Raw genomic sequence first — 25,076 nt, forward strand, 5'->3', positions numbered from 1 at the left:
CACTTTCAAAGTTCTGTTTTGACTTCCTTTTTCAGGTTTTTAAAGTTTTCATCACAGAAGCCCTTCGCTTCTTTGGTTAAGTTAATTCCTAGGTATTTTATTTTTTTTGTGGGGCTATTACGAATAGAGTTGCTTTCCTAATTTCAGCCACACTTTTCTCATTGTTGGCATACAGAAAAGCCATTGGTTTTTGAGGGTTAATTTTATACCCTGCTACTTTGCCAAAGTTTTGAATCAGCTTGAGTAATTTGGGAGTGGAGTCTGGGATTTTTTAAATAGAAGATCGTGTCATCTGCAAAGGGGGAGAGTTTTACTTCTTCTTTCCCTATTTGGATCCCCTTTATGTTTGCCTCTTGTCTTATTGCTGTAGCTAGGCATTCTAATACTAGATTGAAGAGAAGTGGGGAGAGTGGACATCCTTGTTTCGTTCCTGAGTTAAGAGGCAAAATGGCTTTAGTTTTTCACCATTGAGTATAATGCTGGCTATAGGTTTGTCATATACAGACTTTATTGTATTGAGGAATGTTCCATGGATTCCTAATTTTTCCAGAACCTTCATCATAAAGGGGTGTTGGATCTTGTCAAATGCTTTTTCTGCATCTATTGAGATAACCATGTAGTTCTTATCTTTGCTCCTGTTGATGTGATGAAATACATTAATTGATTTGCATATATTGAACCAGGTTTGCATCCCTGAAATGAATCCTGTTTGATCGTGGTGTATGATTTTTTGGATGAATTGTTGAAGTCGATTGGCCAAAATTTTGTTGAGAAATTTTGCATCAATGTTCATGAAATGAGTCTATAGTTCTCTTTCTTTGATGAATCCCTGCCTGGTTTTGGGTTGAGGGTTATGATGGCTTCATAGAATGAGTTCGGTAGTGAACTTTCTCTTTCAATTTCATTGAAGAGTTGGAGGAGTATTGGTGTGAGCTCTGCTTTGAAGGCCTTGTAGAATTCTGCTGTAAAACCATCTGGTCCTGGGCTTTCCTTAGATGGGAGGTCTCTTATTGCTGTTTCTATTTCAATGCTTGATATGGGCCTGTTAAGATGGTTTAACTCATCTTGGTTTAGTTTTGGCATGTCAGTATTTGCTAGGAACAGGTCCATTTCTGCCAAGTTTTCAAACTTATTAGCATAAAGTTTTGAGACGTATTCCCTTATAATGTTCTGAATCTTGGTTGTTTCTATGGTGATGTTTCCATTCTGATTTTTGATTATTTATTTGGATGTGTTCTCTTCTTTTTCTGATAAGATTTGCTAAGAGTCTGTCAATGTTGTTAATTTTTTCGAACAACTAACTCTTTGTTTTATTGATTCTTTCTATGTTTTTTTTTTGGATTCTAATTCATTTAATTCTGATTTAATTTTGATTATTTCTTTCCGTCTACTGGATTGTGCTTTATCTTGCTGCTCTCTTTCTATGAGGCTCAGATGTTTCATTAAATTGTTGGTTTCAGATCTCTCCAATTTGTTGATGTGGGAACTCAGAGCTAAAACTTACTTCTGAGTACTGCCTTTGCTGTGTTCCAGAGGAGCTGTAATTTGTGTGTTCATTTTTGTTGAATAGCATGAACATTTGAATTTCCTTTCTAATCTCTTCCATGACCCACTTGTGATTCAGCAGTGTGTTGTTCAGCCTCCGCGTGTTACAGGACTTTCTCTGGTGGCTTTTGGTGTTGAGTCCTAATTTTATTCCCTTGTGGTCTGAGAGAATGCAATATATAACTTCATTGTTTCTGAACTTGAACAAGTTTGCTTTGTGGCCTAAAATGTGGTCTATTTTGGAAAATGTTCCATGTGCTGCTGAGAAAAATGTGTATTCTGATGCTGCTGGGTGAAATATTCGGTATATATCTGTTACATCTAGTAGATCTATGCAGGTGTTTAGATCTGTGGTTTCTCTGTTGAGTTTTTGCTGAGTTTATCTATCTAGTGGGGAAAATGGTATGTTAAAATCCCCAACAATTAATGTTTTTGGATCTATGTGGGATTTGAGGGAAGTAGTGTTTCTTGGAAAAATTTGGGTGCTCTGTTGTTTGGCGAATAGATACTTAGAATTGTAATATCCTCCTGAAGGAGAGATCCCTTAATTAGTATGTAGTGACCTTCTTTATCTCTTCTGGCTAATTTTAATTTGAAGTCTGTTTTATCTGATATTAGGATTGCAACTCCCGCCTGTTTGTTTGGTAGATGTTCCAGCCTTTCACATTGAAAATGTGTTTGTTTTTATGGGCAAGGTGTGACTCTTGAAGGCAGCAGATAGATGGATCTTGCTTTTTAATCCAACTAGACAGTCTATGTCCCTTAATTGAAGAGTTAAGTCCATTAATGTTGAGAGATAGGTCTGAGATGTATTTAGGAGTTCCTGCCATTTTATCCACCTTCTTGGGGGTTGCGGCAACTGGGTTCTTCCGATGGTTCTTGGATTCTCAGTTTGGGTGCAGTTTGTTCACTTTTATTGTGGTCTTGTTGGTTTTCTATGTGTAGGACATCTTTAAGAATCTTCTGTGTGCTGGGAAGGTGGCTCAGTAGTAGAGCGCTTGCCTTGCATGCATGAGGCCCTGGGTTTGATTCCTCCGCACCACATAAGCAAAAAGAAAAATAAAACGGAAGTAGCGCTGTGGCTCAAGCGGTAGAGCGCTAGCCTTGAGCTGAAGAGCTGAGAGACAGCACCCAGGCCCAGAGTTCAGGCCCCACGACTGGACCTCCTCCCCCCCCCAAAAAAAAAAGAATCTTTTGTAGGCCTGGTTTGGTGGAGATATATTGTTTCAATTTTTTTTTGCTATGGAAAGTTTTTATTTGACCTTCAGTTATGAAAGAGGGTTTAGCTGGGTACAGTATTCTTGGTTGATAGTTGTTTGTCTTTAGAACATGGCATACATCATTCCAGGCTCTTCTTGCTTTGATTGTCTCTGCTGAGAAATCTGAGGTGATTCTAATTGGTTTCCAGTTATAGGTGATTGATCTTTTCTCCTTGACAGCTTTAAGGATCTTTTCCTTGGTCTGAATTGATCCTGTACAGATCATAATGTGACTGTGGGATGTCCTGTTCTTGTCTGGTCTACTTGGAGTTCTAAAAGCTTTTTGTATCTGAATAGGCCTATCTTTTTTCCATGTTTGGGAAGTTCTCTGCTAGGATCCTCTTAAACAAATTTCCTAGACCATTAACTTCTGTTTCTAGGTGCTCCTCTACACCCATTATCCTCAGATTAGGCCTTCTCATGGTGTCTTCCAAGTGTTGAATTGATCTATCATATTTCTTGGATTTGTCTTGGATGGTTGTATGTTCTTTCTCTATAATATCTAGGCTGTCTTCAATCCCCGAGATTTGATCTTCTGCATGATCTAACCTACTATCAAGACTTTCTACTTTTTTTATTTCTTTACCTTCTAGTTAGTCGGCTTTGAAGGCTTCTAATTCTTTGTTGGAGTTTTGTTTTAGTTTTAGATCTTGTATGAACTCCTTTATTTCCTTAATTTGGTGTTCAGTATTTATTCTCAGATCCCTTAGTTGATTGGTTATGGTTTCCTTGGACTCCCATTCCTTTGTTGGGTTCCATTCAGCATTCCCTTTGTGGTCTCCCTGACTTCTTTCAGCTCTCTGGTCATGGATTCTATGAATGCCTCTATTGATCTTTGTCTATTCTCATCCCATTCTTTCAATTCCTGTATTACTCTTTGATTAGCTTCCTCGCATTTACGCAATTCCTGTAGTTGTCTTTGAGTGTTCTCAGCCTGCTCACACCATTCCTGACTTTCTCTTTGTCTGTTCTCAGCCAGCTCCCGCAATTCCTGTGTCTTTGACTGATCTCAGCCTGCTCACTCCATTCCTTTATTTCTTTTTGAGTGTTCTCAAGCTGCTCACACAATTACTGTATCAATCTTTGAGTAGCTTTCTCACGCTCATGATATTCCTGTATTGACTTTTGGTTTGCCTCCTCTCTCCCTATCATGCTCACACTGAGTCCTTTGCAGGTTTTCAATTTTTTCATTTACCATATTTACCAGTAGTTTTTGTAGAGCTCTTTGGGAACTCTCCTCTGGATTATTCATTATCTGTTCTGTCCCCTGATTATCATGAGTGGGAGTTGAGATACCAGGACTTGTTATTTTTCTTGTGTTTTTCCAGCTTGTTCTGCCTATTTGGGATGAAAGTAACACCAGTTTCGTGCTAGAACACTATCTTAAGGCAAGCATCAACCAAAGTCTGTAGTTACACAGTCAAAAGTCTGCAGATACAATCTAGTTCAACAGATATATCTATTCAACATCAAACAACTATGTATTAATGGGCTACGAACAGCAAAGAAGAATTTGGCAAACCAGAAATTATTAGGTTTAGGGTAAAAATAGGAATAGAGGGATGTGGAAAGGTAGAGGAAAAGTTAAATTATAAAAGTGGGAAATAGCTTAGATAGAATAATAGTAGAGAGAGAAAAAAAGAAGAAAGAGAAAGAAAAAGACAAGAAAAAATAGAAAAACAAAAATTAAAAATTAAAAAGTGAAACACTTAAAAATTATACAAATTAAAAACATAATATTCAGAGAAGAATGGGGATAGGATAAGAGAAGGGGAAGGATAGAAAGGAGATGTGAAAAACTTAAAAATAAAAATGCTTAAAATATTATATAGGTATAAAGAGGTAGTACTGCTATTAAGGAATTTAAGTCTAAGTAGTTTTGAATTGAGTAATAAATTTCTGGATTAAGTGTGTACACAATGGGGGATAAGGTTTAATAATGGACTATGGGTATATCTGAGGATGAGTAGAGCAGCAATTAAGTCACCCAAAGAAGAGCGAAAGAGAAGAAAAAGTGAAAAGAATGAGAAAGAAAAAAAAGGATAAAAAAGTCAGTAGAGCTAAACAAAAACAAAAAAAGAAATAAAAGAAGTAAAAGCACACACATAGATACCCCTAAAATAAAAATTATGAGGAAGGAAAAAACAGTTAATAGAAAACAATTTTTTTAAGTTAAAAATTTTAAAAGTTAAAAAAAAATTTTATAAAAGGTACAAAAAAAGAGTTCTTTGATTTTTTTTTTTGGAGGGGATGGGAAGATCCTGTATCTCCCTTCCGTCAGTAACCAGTCTCTTGGTGGAGTCTCTGGTCTGCTTGTGGTGTTTGATTTTCCTGTGGCTTGGTTGGTTTCTTAAGTCATTTTGTTTTAGCAGGCAGAAAAATGCTCTGCTTTACCCAGGATTTTGTGATCCTCCTCCCAGGCTAGATCAATGGGAGGGAGATCTGCTTTGAGTATCACAAATGGGGGAGATGGCTGTTTCCTCTAGTTTGGAGATGCTGTGTTGAGGCTAGGTTCTGGGTAGAGTTGAGGCCTTTCAGCAAACAGAAGCTTTTCCCTAAGGAGATAGCTCTGAGACACTCAAAAAGCCCAGCCTGGAACATTCTCAGGGTTTATGTTTACTGAATTTCAATTGATTGTCAAGGCTGCTATAGGGAGGGGCAGCCTCTGTTTACCCAGTGAAGAAAGCCACTCCTGGGCCTGGCAGAGCTTATCTGAGCTGGGTGACTTTTCCCTGGGTGGAGCTGAGCCTGGCAGGTCAGGTTAGGTTCCTGTGACCTGCTAAATGACTCTTTTGTTTTCTTCCAAGTCCTGAGTTGGAGCTAGCTGCTCAGCCAGGCCTTTGTCAGTATCAAAGATGGAGATCTCTGGTAGTGGCGGGGGAGGGTAGCCTTCCTTCCTCTGCTTCCTGAGAAGGAGTAAGGATGTCAGGCTTCTACTCACGACAGTCTTGGTTCCTGGGTCGTGTCTGGTCTGCGATCTTCAGGATGAAGATGTCTGGCCCACGTCAGTTCTTGCTGGTGTTGAATAGAATCCGCTTGCCCGTTGCGTCTGGCGCCTTTGTCCCAGACTCTTCTGTGTTGCAGGTATGGTGGTGCCACCGCTACAGCCGCAGCTGCAGCCTCAGGTGCGGCTGCTGGCAATTGCTCAGATCTGTCTCCTTACCTGGATTTTCCCTCTCTGGCCTAACTCTCTGTACTGTGATGGCACACTTGTTGTGATTCTCTAGCTTAGGACTGTTCACTGGAACACTAAAACTGCTTTCTATGTGAGAGCTTGTTTAGCCTCCAGCTTCTCCTCCACCATTTTCCTGGAACTCAAACTGCAACATTTTTTATCATCAATTTTGGCAAACAGTTGAGTTAGAGAAAGAAGTTGGGAGATTGTTAGCATGAACATTAAGACCTATAGATCTGAATATAAGAACCATAAATAAATCCATGCAGCTTTGGTCATGTACGTTTTGAAAAAGAACTCCAAAACATACTAGATATTGCTGTAAATATTGATATACACATGCAGAAAACTGACACTAGGCTTCTATCTCTGTTCTCTCATATGAGAGAAAACATGTCACATTTGTCCTTCTGAACCAGTCTTATTTTGCTTATAATGATGATTTGTAGGCCCATTTAAAAGGAATCAAAGATTGTAATGTTAGACCTGAAACTTTCAAACTACTGCAAGAAAGAATAGGGAGTTGACCCATTGTAACAATGAGCTATACAAGACACTATGTTGAAAAACGAACTTTATGATTTAGACAGGGTGTGGGCAGTGTAGTTGTAGAGGTGGGAGGGAAGGGATGGTAGGGGAAAAACAAAGGAGGAGTCAACAATGCTTGATAGGAAATGTACTCATTATCTTGCTCATGTAACTAACCCCTCTGTACAGTATTTTTACAATAAAAAACTTATTAAAAAAAGAATAGGGAGAACACTGGAACTTGTTGGCATAGGCAGGACTTCATGAATAGAAGTCTAAAGCTCAGCAAGTAAAAACATATATACAAAAATGGAATTGCATTTGCTTAACAACTTCTGCATGGCTAAAAAATACCCAGTAGACTGAAGAAGAGCTGACCTACTGAATGGGAGAAAAAAGTCTTTGTTAGATATACATCTGACAAGGAATTAATAACTAGAATACATAGGGAACTCAAAAAGTGAATTCTCAAAGAATCAATGATACAATTAAGAACTGGGCAAATGAAGAGGCCAGTTGTATACATGAAGCAGTGCTCAAAATCTGTAGTCATAAATGTAAATAAAAATGGCATTGAGATTTTTATCACATTCTATTCAAAATGGTCATCACCAAGAACACAAACAACACAAATGCTGGTGAGGATGCTAGGGAAAAGGAACACTCATATACTGTTGGTGGAAATGAAAACTATTACAACCACTATGGAAATCATCACGAAGGTTCCTCAAGAAAACTAAAAATAGAGCTACCATATGATCCAGTGAAACCACTCTTGGGCATATATTCAAAGGAATATGTCAGAATCTACTACAAGCAGTTGATGCCCACGTTTGTGACATTATTCACAATTAACTGGCTTCGGAAACAAACCAGATACTCTACAATCAATCATGAAACCAGTGGCACATATCTCAGTGGAATATTATTCATCCATAAAGAAGAAATGAAATTATACTATATGCAAAGAAATGATTAAACTCAAGATATACTTTATCTCTGGAATTAGCACAATGATAAACCCTGATATTATATTGTATGTTTAAGCATAAAGTTAAAGGAAGCAAATAGTAAATACACATAATACTTGTAACAGCTGTAATAGTTGGTTTTCACCTATTCCACCATATTTTTTTTACCAATCACTGAGCCCTCTCTGTACCTAAGTATATTTTAAATTTGTCTTTTAATGTTAACTGTGACTCTACTTTAAGCTTTTGTGAGAGTTTTCCTTAACTATTATATTATCCTCCTTACTGGTTCCCTTGCTGTTTTACCTTCTTATTCTAAGCCATTTTCCCCATTGCTCCTAAAGTGATCTTTTTAATATACAAATCAATTCATATGGCCTTGGTCAAAATTTTCCAGTGGCTCCCCATAGTTCCTTACCCTGCAACCCCTCTGGTACTTTCCTATCTAATATTTTTTTTTGCCATTTCACTCTAATAACATGATCGCAACTAATATTCCTGAACTTGTGTATGTGGTATAATTTAAGTTTTGAAATCTAAAAAAATAATAAGAGATAAATGGATGATAAACATTGTCTTAAGACAAAAATGATACTGTTTAATATTGAAAATCCAAAATATTCTAGTTCGAATCTAATTTAGTTGAGTTACTTTGTCTTACAGTTGTCAAAGTATACCCAGAAGTAAAGAAATTAGTGAGATTTAGTTAGATGATGACCTTGAGTAAGAATAGAGAATGAAGCACGATAGCAACTGAGGGATACTAATATGAGAACCTTTCAATTTCTGGAGGTAGAAAATGAAGGATATTGAAGGCAAGTATCTCTGGTTGACAGTGTGGGCATTGCAAGGAATAGAATTGAGATTCATTATTTAATTCATTATTTACTCTCAAATTTAGCATTCACTGTGTATCTCCACCCACTATGCACTGAGGATGTAAAACTAATTTAGAAATGTAATTTTTGCTTTTGCAAGTAACAAGTTAGAAAGTAATGAGGACTGACTTACTTTTCCACATTTGTTCAACATTTCTAATGAGGTAAGCTCATTTTTGTAGTTTTCTTATGAAACTTTAATTCACATTTGAAAAATAATAAAAAATAATAATAAGCCAATATTAAAGAGAATATTCTGATTATAAGTGAAGAGACCAGGGTGTTATAAAAATATGGTTTAAGTAGTATGTTATGTGTTTGTATTCTAGGAGAAAAGTAAGTATAAGTGAATGTGTACTCAATAATACTTCTAATGAGATATACTCCTATAACTGCAAGCATCAGTAGTTAATTCTATTTCTGTATTTTGTTATAAAGATGCACCACAATTAATTTATCCAGTGATAGATGTATTATTTCAGTCTGGAGCTATTGTAAATACAGCTATCATTAATATTTGAAAACTGTCTTCTCTAAGGAAATATATATATATATATATTTTTTTTTTAATTTTGGGGGGGTTCTGGTTGTTGGGCCTGAACTCTGGGCCTGGACACTGTCCCTCAGGTCTTCAGCTCAAGGCTAGCACTCTACCACTTGAGCCACAGTGCCACTTCTGGCTTTTTTTTTCTGCTTATGTGGTGCTGAGGAATCAAACCCAGGGCCTCATGCATGCAAGGCAAGGGCTCTACCACTGAGCCACCTTCCCAGCCCCAGGAAATATATTTTTATGTCCTTTGAGTTACATCCTATAGTAGGAAATCTGAGTGAGTCACACAGAGTAAGCTTAACAATTTTTCAACGTGGATAACATTTATATTCTTCTTATCAGCCTATGTGACAGTTCTAATAAATGAACATTCTTATCAACACTAGGTTTTAATTTTCTGTCAATCTAGTAGGCCTATGCAGGTATTTTCTGGTTGTTTTTTATTTTATGGAGATGTTAACTACTTACCAATGTGAGTACCTGATTGCCTCATGTACTCTACACCAATATATATCTTCAAATTTTAATTCTGTCATAGGCATATACACATAGACATTAACTGAGGGATACTCTAAAATAAAAAGTGGATAATATTAGTTAGCTTTGAATTACTATGACAAAATGCTCCAGGCAGCTAATTTTTAAAGAGAAAACATCTATTTAGCTCACAGGTTTTTGTATGAGAGCAAGTAGTAATATCACAAACAAGAAAAGAGAGGAAACAGAGTGGAGGGTACACACTTTCTCCTTTTATAACCATTGTCAGAATTCAAGCAGTCATTCAAGAACTACCAAGAGACCACAACCAAACATCTTTTCAAGAACATGTCCACAGTAACCTAAAGACCTGTTGAGGGACTCCACCATTCAAGGGCCTTACCACTTCCTCCTTCCCTGGGCATCTAGCTTTTGATGTTCGGACATTTGTAGGAATAAAAGCAGGGAACATCTTTCATGTGCTTATGTGATAAATCCAAAATTGTAATTTCGAAAAACTATCCTCATAAAATAAATAGTTCTATTTTTCCAGCTGCCTGTAAGGCCATTCTTAGTGAAATAATTCCATTGAATAAGAAATAAAATATTAATGTTAAATATTAAATTTTAATTTTCATGACAAAAAATTAAGGACACATAGAAAGAGAAATTAATCATATCACTACAATTGTTGATTCATGGCCAATCTTACTTCATCTCCATCATCTCTTCTTTTTACCATCACCAGTGATTTTTCTGAAGCAAATCCCAGATGTCAAAATTTTTAATTGAATCGGAATTCTTGATTTATCATTATAACATTGAAAATAATTATTTTACAATGTTTAGATTTAAAAAATTAATATCTAATATTAATTGCTCATGTTTTAGAAGTATCTTGGTTTGACCTATTTATACATGAAGCATTTGCAATGTGCACTTATCCCAGGCACTTATTCAGTATGCAGTGGGAAATCATAACACCTGAATGGAAATAAAAGCTCATTAAGTGAAATTGTTTTACTTTATTAGCATGCTGTGGTATAGTTTCTTTAATAGCACTGTATAGACATTAAATTATAACAACTGCAGTTTTTGCTTAATGGAAGTTGCCACTTAAGTTAACAATATAGACCATTTGATTTTTTTAAACTATTGTATTATATGTTTTTAAATTACACGTTGACTATAATTGTAGGAGTACTTTCTTAATCCTTATTACAATACTGATCTAATTTTTCTCACTGGGACGCTCAATTCAGTGCATAAGTTGTTTTAATTAAGAATAAAAACATTAAAGAAAAAGAAACTTCACATCATTAGGAATTCTGATTTTTGCTACTGTATGGGAAAAAATGAAGAATATGAGACTAGTCAGAAGTGAGAAATTATAACCATGTTAGGGGTCACTTACAATAAACTAGAGTAATTGGGGAAGTAACCTTGACATATTTCAGTCCACATATGAGTATCTGAAGTTTATTATATTTCAGACAGTATCTATTACCAAAGATGTAAGGCCAAATTAAATTTAACATTGCACTCTTCACAAGACATTCCAAAGCTAGCAATAACATTAAGATAATGCTGTTAAAATAAGAATTTCAATTAGAAGGCAGATGAGACTGTGAAAAACATGACAGCCTTAATGAGCAGTAGGAGTTGCATTCACTTTGATGAGGATCATAGTTATTTGGAAAGGAAACAAAATACAGCCTGCAGCCTTTCTGTGTTGTGTTATGTCACCTATACTGATAACAGCTTTGAGTTCAAATTCATTTCTATTCACTCTCCCTCACTGCTGTTACAATTATCTTGTTATCACCCCATTTGCAGCCAGAAAAGTTTTGATTTCTACAATTCTATAATTTGGAAGAATGATTTATTGTTCCAAATGCTTAAAAGTGTGTTTTCTTATTTGCTGTCAGTTACATCCTTGTTCAGAAAGAAAAGGGAAATAAAGGTTTCAGCCCACATTACAGGTAGGAAAACGGGATCAGCAACTCAGTAGTGATAGGGGAAATATATTCAAATTATTGGGCTTATTCAGATGTAATAAATATGAACCATTGTTGCACATACTTTTTTGGTTGTATTAGACATGCCCTTGTTTTTTACTTTAGAGTAGTCAGAGTGAGAACTAATGAAGATCACTTGTGCGTCAACAAGATCAGAGGAGAAAATACTATAACTGGGAGCCTAGTTCCTTTTGGATGCTATTTTAAAAATATCATAAACTTATAAACAATGGAAATTTATCTCTTGCATTTCTGGAGCCTGGGAAGTCCATGATCAAGGCACTGGCAGATTTAGTGTCTGGTAAGGGGCTGTTCACTTTGTCCTCACATGGTGGGAGGGGCAAACTTGATATAAGCTTACTAGTATTAGGACTTTGCCTTTATAACTAATTACCTCTTAAACACTTCACCTTAGGTTTCAACATACACACTTTATCAAACAGAAACATTAAACCATAGCAATAGCTATCTATTCTTTGTAGCTTCTAAAATGGAGCACTCCTGTAAGTGTTTATACCAACTATATATAGTATCATATATACTAGTATACTTGCCGTTTAGTAATGCCTGTGATTAAGTACAACATGCTCTTATTAATGCTTTCCTAGTGTGCTGTAACAGAGAAACCCCAGCCCCACCCTCCCTACTAGGACAGCCAGCAATATCCTGAAGCTTTAATACAATGAACGCTGGCTAAAAGGCTATTATGTTTATCTATTCTATAATTAATGCAACTAATGTCATTAATCAACTACATCTTTTTGCTTCTCTGTTGTAAATTGTTAGGGATTATAGTTTCTTGTTGACTTGAATTTTCCTCTTTCACTGTCAAATGAAGATTTTTGTGGGTATTTCTAAAGGTCTTAGGTTGATTTTCTGCCTCTGGAAAGCTTGAAGACCATTTTGGTTTTAATTCACCTTTTATATCACTGTTTATTCACTATATAGTTAATGTAAACATTATTCCTTGAGTTCTTTATAAATACATTTCTCAAAAAGTGTTTTCATCCATATTATTTGCTATAAAGTGTAACCAATTTCAGTCTTTACTACAATATGTTATATAATACTCCTAATGATTGTGCTATCTACTCTCATATTTACTTAATCTATCTAAGGGAGCATGGCTGATGTCTTTTAAGTGCGTCAATCGATTAAACAGCATCATTTTACTTTCTATAAGCAGCAATTTTCTTCTTTCCCTTAGGAACTTTAATTCTGGAAATGAGAATTATACCTAGAATTAAAATGTTCATTTATGAAATGCAAATGTATTTTAGCTTATATAATATACATTTAGATTATAGGTCCTTAAGTGTAGCAATAAATGTATAAAGCTTTTTATTAATATATTATGATTTTAAATGTAATCAAAATGAAATTGACTTAATTTACAAATATCACATAAATCAAGATGAACTACAGAGTCAAATAGCAAATGGATGACCTTAAATTAGTTATTTTATATATTATCTAACAGACTAAAATCTACTATCAAATCTTCAACTTTTTTTGTTCTGCAGTACTGGGGATTGATTTTAAGGTCTCAACTTGCCAGGCAGGAACTCTACCAGTTGAGATATACCCTATCTTCAGCTTCTTAAATGTAAACAGAGATTTTAACTGCTTTGTTATGGTTTCATATCCATTTATTGTTTTTCTTTTATCTTATTTCCTTTGTTTACATAAAATCAATAAATCAAGAATAGCAATTAAGGGAAAACTCATTAATTATCACTAATTATTTTTCTTCTTTTTATTCAGTTTTGCCCTATAGTTGTACTTAGAAGTACAATATTACTTTTTCTTGGGTTCTTTAATATAGAGCCTCAAAGTAATATCTGACTGTACATTTTATATATAGTCTTTATAATTCCTTACAAAAATGGGTAAAAATATTTATATATTTAAAAAAATTTTTTTGCTGGTACTGGGGCTTGCACTCAGCACCCAAGTATTATCCCTGAGCCTCTTTGCACTCAAGGCTAGTGCTCTACCACTTGAGTCACAGCACCACTTCTGGCTTTCTCTGAGTTGTTTATTGGAGGTATAAGTCTCGTGGACTTTTTGCCTGGGATAGCTTCAAACCATGATCCTCAGATCTCAGCCTAGTGAGTAGCTAGGATTACAGGTATGGGCCACCAGCACCTGGTGAAAAATGGGTAAAATATATTTATATAGTAAAAATGTTGAACTTCACTGTTTATTAACTTAGACTGTCATTAATATTATTACCTTCAATACTGAAAACTGCTCTTTTATAAATATTCTTTCACAGCTTATACATTCTTTTGGTAGACAATAACTAATTAATCACATTATCAATCAAGTTAGGCCTTAGTAATGTGTATATCTCTAGATAAAAGATAGTTTCGAATTGAAAAGGCAGTGTCTAAAGAGAAATAAAGTTAGAGCTAAAAAATACTTTTATCTTCCTTCCTCTATATAGAGCATTAAATTTGTGCTTGAAAGACCTAATGTAGTTCATTTCTATTTTTAATTTATATCAACTTTAATATAAAGTTTCATTTCTGAGTTTCAAGTTTCTCATTTATAAAATATGTAATAAATAAATACCTTCTATGCCTACCACTTGGAGTTGTTGTTCAATCTTGTTTCTACTTTCAGATGTCAAACTCACCATTGCTATCTAAACAAAGTATTTTACAGAAACTTACTGCCAGCCATTTTCATTTATAAGTTTTTACCATTGACTTATTGATATTTTAAATGTGCAAGGAATACTACTCTAGTGAAATAAAAGAAAATAAGATAATATTCAAATACCTCAAATTCTAATGGGGAAGGACATATGAAAGATGACAAAAATATTTAAATTTCAGTCATTGATTCTAATTGTTAGGTTGCTGGTCAATTATCTGTCAAATAATAACATAATAAAAGATATTATTATAGTTTAAGAGAAATTACTAAAGTGAAGCAGGGTTAAAATCTAGAAAAATCATCTAATGTTCATAAATTATAAATCATAAATCATAAATGTTCATTAAAGATCAGTAGGGGAAAAAAGATGAGCTCATTTTGAGGTATTGGAATAGCTGAAAACTATATAGAAAAGCAAAAATATTTGTTTCAAATATAATAAAATAAAATTATAAAGGATCCAGAATGTAAGTGTAAGAACTATTATGTTTCTAGAATAAGGAAAATAACCTCAGGGTTGTCAAGTTTCCTAACTGATTGAAAATTCAGTGAAAATTAGTGAAATTGCCTAAATGAAAAAAAATCAAGTATTTCCATCATTCAAAATGTTAAAAAGTGAAAATTCTGATAAACATTTTTATTTTAGTTTGTGTCATAGACCAAAGGTTGATATCCATTGAAAACTCCAACATTATAAAACTGGATGTGAGATATAAGCAAACAATCCACAAGGGAAGATATGATTAAAAAAACCTCTTAAACACAAGAAGATAATTCAAATTCAGTCATAGTATACATGTTAATTAAAATTAACTGATATTGAAAAAATCTAAGACAACTAAGGTATGATAAGCAGAAAAATGACCCTCTAAGATATCACATCCTAGAGATAGGATGGAAAAGGGGCTTTCAAGTCATGGTGAAAATAAAGATTACCAGAATTACTTGGATATAATCAAAAAGTATCTTACCATGTAAAGAGGAGCCAGGATAAGTATATAGGTATATAGGATATAATGATGGAAGCAGACTGTTATGATTGCTGGCTTTCAGGATGGAAGGGGCCATGAAACAGAGTCATGTATTGTTTCCTAAAGTTGAACAAGAAGCAGAGATTTTTGTTTTCTAGAGCCTCTTGAAAGAGCATAACCCTACCAATACCTTAAATTTGCCTCACTTGGACTCATGTTAGACTCTTATTTTCAGAATTATAAGATCTTGAATTTGTGCTATTCTACTAATATTTTTGCCAGTTTGTTACCATACAATAGATAACTAATCTAAGAGGAAAGCTGTGAGAAAACAGACACTTTCATATATTTTTGGGAATATAAATGCTCCTTTGTAGAATTTTACTCTATTAATATACATATTTAACCCAAATTCCACAAGCCCATGTTTGTCATGCTCAAAAATATAAAAAGATAGACATACTGCTATTGCAGCTTTATTTGTAATAGCTGAAAAGAGTTGAGACAGCCCCAAGATCTGTCAGTAGTTATTAGTTGAATGGAGTATAATATTAGGCTGTATTATGTAGCTATAAAAAGAAATGTTTCTCAGGTTTATAATTCTAGCTGCTTGGGAGGTGGAAATTATGGGATTGTGGTTCGAGGCTAGCCCAGAGTCCATTCAAATGGTGGTACACACCTGTTATTCCAGCCACTTGGAGAAATACATGAGTGAGAAATTCCATCTCAGACATGGAGAAGCACAAATAGGAGAATCACAACCCAAACTGACCTGGTCATAACCAAAGCAAGAAAAGTCTACATTTTTTTTGCAAGTATGAAGCTGAGTTCAATCCTTCATAACACCAGAAGAAAAGGAAATGTTTGCATGTTTTACAATGGAATTATACGTAGATTTGTTTCTAAAAAGCATGATGAACTAACATTTCATACTTTGGTTGTTGCTGTTGTTTTTGCCAGTCTGGGGCTTGAACTCAGAGTCTAGGTGCTGTCCCTGAGCTTTTGTCCTCAAGGCTAGTGCTCTACCACTTGAGCCACAATTCTACTTCTGGGTTTTTTTGTGATTAATTGAGATAAGAATTTCACAGATCTTCCTGTGCAAGCTGGATGTGAACTGTAATCCTCAGATCTCAGCCTCCTGAGTAGCTAGAATTACAGATGTGAGTCGTGGACACCTTCCTTTTGGGGAGTATGGTAAATAGTTATTCATAGGGCTAGAAAACAAACTTCATAACCAGAGCAAGATAGGAGGTAGAGGGCTGGGAAGGTGGCTCAGTGGTAGAGCGCTTGCCTTGCATGCCTGAGGCCCTGGGTTCGATTCCTCAGCACCACATAAGCAAAAACAAAAAAAGCCGGAAGTGGCACTGTGGCTCAAGTGGTAGAGCGCTTGCCTTGAGCTGAAGAGCTGAGGGACAGTGCCCAGGCCCAGAGTTCAGGCCCCACGACTGGACCCCCCCCCAAAAAAAAAAAAAGATAGGAGGTAGACCTCCCTAACTGTAGTTTATTTTGCAGATCTGGGTATAAATGTACTATAACTGTAATGTGTGATTCAAGGAAACCAAGAATAAATAGACAAAAGTAAAATTAGTATGGAAGTAAGTATAAATACAAATGAATGAGTTTATGAGGATAGTATAAATTATAGGAATCCATTCTCAAAATTGAGTGAACTTTTTAAGAAATATTTATTCAGAATCCTATAGCACTACACAATCAAGTAAGTGAACCTGGTGATAAATATGTACATTCCAAGGTAAAACCAAACATCCAAAGGAGGTTGTGATGGGATTTTAGAGAAAGTTGAGAGTACTTCCATGTAAGAGAATAAGAACAACTCTTACTTCACTTATTCATTCATATATTTAAGTATTTACTGATTTCCTAGTATTATAATAATCACTATTACAATACTAGTGTGTTACACTAGGGTACATAGTTTTTAAAACAATTGAACAATACTACAAACAAAGCGCTTACAGTCTGGTGAAGATGAAGATAACAGGTAATACTTTTTTTTTAAGTAAGAATTTAATGTTACATTTACTATGTGGCTATCACTATTGATGCACAATGCCAACACCAAGACACCCAAGTTCATTGCCATTGAGGCATATATCTGCAAGACAAAAGTGAGTTATATGATAACTACTTTTTAAGAAGCTTCTGTAGAACTGACATTATTTTGGGCACTGAAAAAACATCAAGTACTCAATGAATATTTATTTTCATAAATAGATAAGAAAATGGTACATTTATGCCATTTAATGCTAATAATTATTTTGTACTAAGTCATAACTGTCCAGCCTCTGAAAAATTATGTCTTATATGATTATATTATTTTTTGAGTAGGTAGCACTTCTGTAAGATAGACAAACAAATATTATTATTTGACATATCACTTTAAGGAAACGTTTATAGAGATTTCATAAATTCTTTGTAAGTTTTTTTTTGGGGGGGGGTCCGGTCATGGGGCCTGAACTCTGGGTCTGGGCGCTGTCCCTCAGCTCTTTTAGCTCAAGGCTAGTGCTCTACCACTGGAGCCACAGCGCCACTTCCGGCTTCTTTCTTTTTGCTTATGTGGTGCTGGGGAATCGAACCCAGGGCCTCATGCATGCAAGGCAAGCGCTCTACCACTGAGCCACCTCCCCAGCCCCAAGATTTCATAAATTCTAACTTTATTTATCAACATATCTGCATCTTATAATCTTAAAAATAATTTCAGTCATAAATCTTACAACATTAAAAAATTTTACTCATAAATTTAAAATGGATTAATAAAATTTAATTATGTGACACTGTGAATAATTATTCAGTCATACAGCAGTCTTAAAACTCAAGATTTTATTGTTAAATAAAAAAAAAATTTGTTTTCTTCTCCAGAGATTCTTTAACAGCAATAGTAGTTGTATTTTATTAATGCTACAAAAAGGGAAAACTGAAGATACTGAGCAAAACATAATTGTTGAATGCTAGAATAAAATTACCACTACTTCTACAAATGAATTTACCTTTAACTATATCATTATTAAGTGAATACATTTGAAAAACAATAGAACAGATGAATTATATATACAGCAAACTGTGCTATTGGCTTATCTTTATATAATGCTTGATACCAAAAGAATTTCTAGGTTCTTTTGTTAATAGTGAGGTTTAGCAGATTTTTTCTTTCAAAGTTTAAACAAAGATTTACTTTAGTATAGCAGGGTTAAGGTAGGCAGAAGTGAAGGGAAAAAGAGAAACATTTTCTGCTCCCTATAAAGACTCAGATTAAACAACTTTTAAACTAGCTGAGCTTTTTTTCTTTTCTTTTCTTTTTCTTTTTCTTTTTCTTTTTCTTTTTCTTTTTCTTTTTTTTTTTGTCTGTCATGGGGCTTGAACTCTGGGCCTGGGCACTGTCCCTCAGGTCTTCAGCTCAAGGCAAGCACTCTACCACTTCCAGTTTTCTGGTAGTTAATTGGAGATAAGTGTCTCATAGGCTTTCCTGTCCACGCTGGCTTTGAACCGCTGGCTTTGAACCGTAGTCCTCAGATCTCAGCCTCCTGACTAACTAGGATTGCAGGCTTAAGCCACTGGAGCCCAGCCTGAGCATTCTTCATACTACCACACCAGGGATCTTTGGCCAATAGAGAGTCTTCAGTGGTAGCCAAGATATCTTTTCAACAAAATGTATGGAGGTTATCCTTTTAATGTGACTTGCTTTGCCAGTGAAATTCCACAAAACAAAATATTCTCAACATTGAAAAAATTTGAACTTCTCTGTTCTATATGAAGACAAACTGTCATAAGAATGGTCAAAAGCTAAGGAACAATCTAGTAGATACCCTTTCTCACCTAATAGTGGTGAGAGACTTGGTGAACTAGTTTATTCACAGCCTAGCTTTTCCATCTAGGACATAGGGTTAATAACATATGCCATCTGAACTCAGATAAAATTTAGATGATAGTTGAAATACTATTCATATTATCAATAATAAAATTTTCTCTGTATGTATTATAACCCCCTTTATACTGCAGTTCATTTACTTTCACATAAAAATTAAAATACATGACTCATTTTTGTATCTTACTAAGGAGTACATAACAGAATAAACTATGGTTTAATAAGACTAGTTTTACTCTACTAGTTTCAATAATGGTGAATTTGTTCAGGGTTACAGTTTTTAAATGCTCTATTCAATCACCAATAATACAGAATTCATTCCATTTTCATCCCCTAGATGAATAAATTGAGCTCATACACACGACTCTAGAAAATAGTGCTTATCATCCTACATTGTTTATGTAGATACCATCTGAGTCATTAAGATGGCATGTATTCTATCATATGTCTTTAGGAACCTGGGATTTTTTTTTAAAATTATTTTATTGTAAATATGCTGCACAGAGGGGTTATAGTTGCATGAGTAAGGCAATTAGTGCATTACTTGTCGATCATTGTTACCCCTTTCCCTTGTTGTCCCACTATCCTTTCCCTCCCTGACCTCCTCAACCCCTACCCAAAGTTGTAAAGTTCATTTCCACTATAGTGTCCTGTGGGTATCCTTGTTGCAGTAGGTCATCCTGTCCTTGTTACAGTGTTTTGTTATTCCCCTTCCACTCCCCAGATTAGACAGATAGGTATACAAGATGCAGGGTACCAAACTCAAGTATAGTGACAACAGTGGATATGCCATATGGGAAAGAACATAAAAAAGAAACAACAACAACAAAATAAATAAAATTACATAGTACATTTAAAACAATAACAATAAAGACAGACTTCTTGTGTCCATATCTTGGGGTACTTTTCAATTAGCACCATTTTATATGGTCATAGGTACATAGTAGGTACATAGCTTTTGACCTTTTCTGCTTGTCCTAGACATATACTAGTTATTGGCTTACTTCACTTAATATATTTTTTCCAAGTCTTTCAATTTCCTAACAAATGGGGTGGTTTCAGGGTGGTTTCATTCTTTCTGATGGAGGTATAGAATTCCATTGTGTGTGTGTGTGTGTGTGTGTGTGTGTGTGTGTGTGTGTGTGTTTGTGTGTGTGTATCACATTTTCTTGGGCCATTTATCTACTGAGGGGTATTTGGGTTGGTTCCATATCCTAGCTATGGTAAATAATGCTGTTGTGCTGGTAGCCTTAGTATGGCCTTGTTTGTGATTATTTGGGTAAATGCCCAAAAGTGGGATTGCTGGGTCATAGGGGAGCTCTATGTGGAGTCTTTCAAGGAACTTTCATACTGCTTTCTAGAGTGGTTGGCCAAGTTTACATTCCCACCAACAGTGCTGTAGGGTTCCCTTTTGACCACATCCCCTCCAGCATCTGTCATTATTAAATATTTTGATTATAGCCATTCTAACTGGGGTGAGGTGGAATCTGAAAGTTGTTTTGATTTGCATTTCTTTTATGGCTAGAGAAGTTGAGCATTTCTTCATGTATATATTGGCCATGCTTACTTCCTCTTCAGAGAAGTCTCTCTTTAAGTCTTTAGCCCACTTGTTGATGGGGAAGATTTGTTTTTGGAGGATTTAATTTTTTGAGTTCTAAGTATATTTTAGATATGAGGCCCTTGTCTGTTGTATAGATAGAGAAGATCTTCTACCAGTCTGTGGGCTTTCTATTGATCTTACTAGCTATGTCCTTTTGCCATGCAGAAGCTCTGCAGTTTCATGCAATGCCATTTGTCCAACCTTTCTTTGATGTGTTGTGTTTCTGGGTCTTTATTAAGAAAATTTCAGCCTATGCAAAGGAGCCCTAGAGTTTCTTCTATTCCTTCCTGTAATGTTTTCAGGGTGTCTGCTTTTACTTTGAGGTCTTTGATCCATTTGGAGTTGATTCTGGTGCAGGATGATATATAAGGATCTAATTATAGTTTTCTACAGGTGTTAAACCAATTTTGCCAGCACCATTTACTGAAGAGACTGTCTTTCTTCCATTCTATTTTTTGGCTCCTTATTGAAGATTAGGTGGCTATAGGTCTGTGGGTTCATTTCTGGGTCTTTGGTTTTATTCATTGGTCTTCAGGTCTGTTTTTGTGCCAGTACCAAGCTGTTTTGATTACCATGGCTTTGTAGTAGAATTTGAAGTTTGTTATTGTTATTCCTCTAGCACTGTTCTTTTTGCTAAGGATTATTTTTGCTGTTCAGGTCTTTTATTGTTCCATATGAATTTTTGGATTGTTTCTTCTATTTCCTTGAAGAATGAGGTTAGGATATTGATAGGCATTGCATTGAATTTGTAGGTAGCCTTTGGCAGTATTGCCATTTTCATAATGTTAATCCTCCCTATCCAGGAGCATGGGAGGTTTTTCTGCTGCTTGAATTTCCTGTTTTTTTGTCTTGTCTTGTCTTGTCTTTTCTTGTCTTTTTTATTTTCTCTTCTTTTCCAGTAGTGGGGCCTGAACTCTGAGCCTGGGTGCTGTCCCTCAGCTCTTCAGCTCAAGGATAGCACTCTACCACTTGAGCACAGCACTACTTCCGGCTTTTTCTGCTTATGTGGTGTTGAGGAATTGAACCCAGGGCCTCCTGCATGCAAAGTAAGCACTCTACCACTGAGTCACCTCCCTAATTAATTTTCTTTTTTTTCAGGTTTTTAACATTTTCATCATAGATGTCCTTCACTTCTTTAATTAATCTCTAGGTGTTTTATTTTTTCTGGGGCTATTACAGAAGGAGTTGCTTTTCTGATTTCAGCTTCTGCTCTTTTCATTATTGGCATACAGGAAAGCCATTGATTTTTGAGGATTTATTTTATACCCTGCTACTTTGCCAAAGTTTCGAATCAGCTCAAGTAGCTTGGGAGTGGAGTCCATAGGGTGCTTTAAATACAAGATCATCTCATCTGCAAAGAGGGAGAGTTTTACTTCATCTTTCCCTATTTGGATCCCCTTTATGTTTGCATCTTGTCTTATTGCTCTAATTAGGCATTCTAATACTAAATTGAAGGGGAGTGGAGAGAGTAGACATCCTTGTCTTGTTCCTGAGTTTAGAGGAAATGGCTTTAGCTTTTTGCCATTAATTATAATGCTGACTATAGGTTTGTCATACATGGCCTTTATTCTATTGAGAAATGTTCCATGGATTCCTAGCTTCTCCAGAGCTTTCATCATAAATGGGTGTTGGATCTTGTCAAATCCTTTTTCTGCATCTATGGAGATAATCATGTGATTTTTATCCTTGCTCTTGTTGATGTGATATATTACATTAATTGATTTGCACATATTGAACCAGCTTTGCTCCCTGGAATGAATCCTCTTTGATCATGGTGTACGATTTTTTTGATGACTTGTTGAAGTCGATTGGCTAAAATTTTTTGAGATGTTTTGCATCAATGTTCATCCAAAAAATGGGTCTATAGTTCTCTTTCTTTGATGAGTCCCTGTCTGGTTTGGGGATGAGTGTTATGATGGCTTCACAGAAGGAGTTTGGTAGTGAAGTTTCATTTTCAATTTCCTTGAAGAGTTGGAGGAGTATTGGGGTGAGTTCTGCTTTGAGTCCGTGTAGAATTCAGCAGTGAAGCCATCTGATCCTGGGCCTTTCTTGGATGGGAGATCTCTTATTGATGTTTCTATTTTGATGCTTGATATGGGTCTGTTAAGTTGGTTTGATTCATCTTGGTTTAGTTTGGGCATATCAATATTTACTAGAAATTCTTCCATTTCGTCCAGATTCTCAAACTTACTAGCATAGATTTGAAAAATATTTCCTTATAATGTTCTGTACCTTGATCGTTTCCATGTGCTGCTGAGAAGAATGTGTAATGTTACTGAAATGGAAGAATTTCTACAAGGCCTTCAAAGTAGAACTCACATCAATACTCCTCCCAGCTGCACAGGGGAGAGGGGAATTGTGTTTCAGAAGTGGGGATTATAAACAGTTGTAATCAATGAGTAACTTTGTTCTGAGGTTTAGAATGGTTTGGGCCAAAGGGATAACACCCTGAGCCACTTTGCCACAGTCTCACTGACTACGGATATAGTTTATCTCAGTGTTTTACACATGGAGAATCAACAGAGTAAAGAAAGCAAAAAGGGAATTAAGGAGTAGAAATAATTGTTAATGGGTTAGGTGTAGTTAGAGGAAAGATTAAAATATCCAATGAAATATAGGAGTAGAAAAATTAGATTAGAGGGATGTAGCAAAGGAAAGGAACAGAAGGAGGAAAGTTATGACCTAACTTCTAAGTAAGAAAGAGAAGAAAAATTAAAAGAAAAGACAAAAAACAAGAAAGAAGAAAAATATACATAAAAATTAGAACAATTATGTATGTATGGAGTAATGATACTAAAATTAATACTAATATTGTGAATTAGGGAATGGGTAATCAATTTATACTCTGAATTAAATGTATACACAGTTATGGAGGAAGCCCAGTGGTCACTTTAGGCTATGTATCCTGTTGTAGAGAAAACAGCAATGAGGAAGAAAAAAACAACAGGATTGTTGTAAAAAAGACAAAACAAGAAAACAAAACTAAAAACAAAAACACATTAAAAAACTGATGGAGGGGGGGTGGAAGGAGGGGGGAGATGGTAAAGGATGGGAAGGGGAAACAAATGCTTGGTAAGCAATGTACTCATTATCTTGCCCATGTAATTGTAACCCCTTTGTACAGTATTTTCACAATAAAAAAAAGTACTGATGGAAAAGAAGGTAACAGAGTTAAAGTATTTGCAAAAAATAAAAAGAGGAGAAGGAGCAAAACATTTTTTAAAGAAGTTAGAAAATGAAAACATAAAAAATATATAATTGGCAGAAAAAGAGAAAAGAGGAAAAAAAGTATCTTCTATTTATTTGGGGGCTCATATGTTTCCCCTAAGTCTGCCTTCCAGTCCCTTCATGGTGTCTGATTTGCTTGTAGTGGTTGGTTTTCCTGGTTGCGTGGTTGAATTCTCAAACAGCTTGTTTGGGTGCACAGAAAAAAAGTTCTGCTTTATAAACTTGGGGTCTTTATGACCTTGTTCCCAGACTAACAATCAAAGTCTGATTTTTTTGTTTTGTTTTGTTTTGTTTCCCTTTGTGCAGCTAGGAAGAGGTGGCTGGAGTCTGTAGTTAGTTGCTGGTTGGACTGAAATTTGGCGTGGTTGGGATTTTGACCTGTCTGGAGTCAGTGGCTTTTCCCAAAGTGGGGAGCCCCCTTTGGGTCACTAACCTGGATCCTCTCTTGGCTTTTGTAGCCTGTCCAGTTTTTGTTTATTATTTTTAATGAATTTTAGTGAGATTCCAACAGTCAGAATTTATTAATACAGTATTTATTTCATTTTCATCCCTGGATGAATAAATTGAGCTCGTATACAGGATTCTACATTTTTTTTCCTCTTACATTTTTTTAGGTAGATACAGGTCTGAGTAATTAAGATGGCATGCATTCTATCACGTCTTTAGGAACCTGGGATTTTTTTAAAAAAATCAATTTATCTTTTGATTTACCTTTATCTTTAAACTAGGCTTCCTGAAAGTTGGCTGCAGATTCTTTGAGACCTTCTCTTCTTTAGTATGTGAAGCACCATTTCTAGCCTGTGCCCTCTAGCAGGTAGCTAGATGGGTAACACCCATTTTCTACTTGTGACAAATGAAATGTCTCCTCCAAACATTTTCATGTCCCAAATAAATGGGTTCAGAAAATGAGAGCCAATTTTAAGCCATAGCATAGTAAAGTTCTTAACTGTTTGATGTTTTGTTATTTTTACTAAAATATAAAGCTGATACTTTTTTTAAATTTGAAAATATCTTTTTATTTATTTATTTTATTGTGAAAATACTGTACAGAGGGGTTACAATTACATGGGCAAGATAATGAGTACATTTCTTATCAAGCATTGTAGTCTCCTCCTTTGTTTCCCTTTCCCATCCCATCTTTCCCCCCACTCCCTTCCACCAACCCTCCCCCCCACCACCACCAAAGTTGTAAAGTTCGTTTTCAACATAAAGACTTGTAAGTCTCATTGCTGCAGTGGGTCCACTTGTATCCCTATTTAAACGATTTGTTTTTTAAGCTGATACTTTTTATCTTATGCTATACTCAGTAAATACTTGACATAGGACTTT

General features: G+C 35.3%; 1 protein-coding gene and 1 non-coding gene across 3 annotated transcripts in view; one reads left to right on the forward strand and one right to left on the reverse strand.

Moving 5' to 3' along the window:
- The window catches only part of Atrnl1 (attractin like 1), a 482,593-nt gene that overhangs the window by 279,553 nt on the left and 177,964 nt on the right, over positions 1–25,076 (forward strand). The window lies entirely within an intron of this gene.
- Trnaa-ugc (transfer RNA alanine (anticodon UGC)) lies at positions 17,615–17,683 on the reverse strand. The gene has a single exon. It is a non-coding gene; the product is annotated as a tRNA-Ala (tRNA).

Source organism: Dipodomys merriami, unplaced genomic scaffold (assembly GCF_024711535.1).
Source record: "Dipodomys merriami isolate MVZ:Mamm:240054 unplaced genomic scaffold, mDipMer1.0.p SCAF_35, whole genome shotgun sequence".
In the NCBI taxonomy this organism is placed as follows: domain Eukaryota; kingdom Metazoa; phylum Chordata; class Mammalia; order Rodentia; family Heteromyidae; genus Dipodomys; species Dipodomys merriami.